Here is a 1,069-nt window from a genome sequence, read left to right as displayed (position 1 = left end):
TGATAGTCTGCCGCATCAACGTACTTCGTCCCTGGAAGCTCCTCCTGCAATTCCACAATTGCCTTGGCTCTCGCCGCTCTCCATTCCCGGTTGTGTTCAGGGCTCATGTTTTTTGGGATGGGGTAGACTCTCATCCTCCGTACCTTGTCCGGCATCTCTATGATGCGGCCATAGCCGTCTTTGCTCGAGTCGGGTCTACGTCCAGTCTGTTTAGCATGACTTTTCCGGGTTTGGTGGCCGCGAGCTGGGTGGCTCCCTGGGCACATCTGATCTCCTCAAACGTGTTGTGCACGCCGAGGTCGAGCAGGTTCTCCGTGCTTGTGCAGACGGGAAGTCCGAGTGTCGTCTTTGGGCCTTGCGGATTTATGTATTGATCTCATTGCGTTCGTCTGGCCGCAAGTTGTGAACTGCAGTGATGACGCCACGGGGCTTATGAGAAACGAGTAAGTGAGCCGCAACAGGCTGCCCTCCCGCATGCCGGCCTATCTGTTGATTACCCTCCTCACAAGCGCGTTGCCGGCGACACCATGGCCGTGAGGCTATTGATCGTTTGACATTGGTTCTGTGTGTCTCGAATAACAGGACTAGCACCCGAATCTTCCCCACCTCGGGAATCACCTGGCCGCTGCTGGTTGTGATCTTGATCTTCTCGTGCTCCGTTGGCACGATCTTCTTTCTTGCGCCCTTCGGTGGTAACGCCAGAAGTTATTATTTCATTGGGAAGCACATCATGGCCAACCCTCTCAAGTTGTTTCTCAATGGCGCCCACCGCGCTGTGTAGCGATGCCTCGATGAGGCCGTTGCTGTAACCCGGATCCCACAACGTGATGTCGTCAGCGTATATCGTGTGCCGCACACTCGTTAGCGCTTCTAGGCGCCGGCCGACGCTGATCATCACGGCGTTGAAGAGCAGCAGCGATAACACCGACCCTTGTGGGTTCCCGGAGCTTCCGAGTATGTTAAAAATTTTCTCTAGTACGTGAAAAATTGCGCACCTCTGAGCTTACTGTCAATAGTCTACAAAGTACTTATCAAGGTAATCACTAACAAAATTTCTGCAACCTTAGAC

Source organism: Haemaphysalis longicornis, unplaced genomic scaffold (genome assembly GCF_048455015.1).
Source record: "Haemaphysalis longicornis isolate Haplotype H1 unplaced genomic scaffold, Haemaphysalis longicornis Haplotype H1 scaffold_11, whole genome shotgun sequence".
NCBI lineage: Eukaryota > Metazoa > Arthropoda > Arachnida > Ixodida > Ixodidae > Haemaphysalis > Haemaphysalis longicornis.
This window is presented reverse-complemented; position numbering follows the sequence as displayed.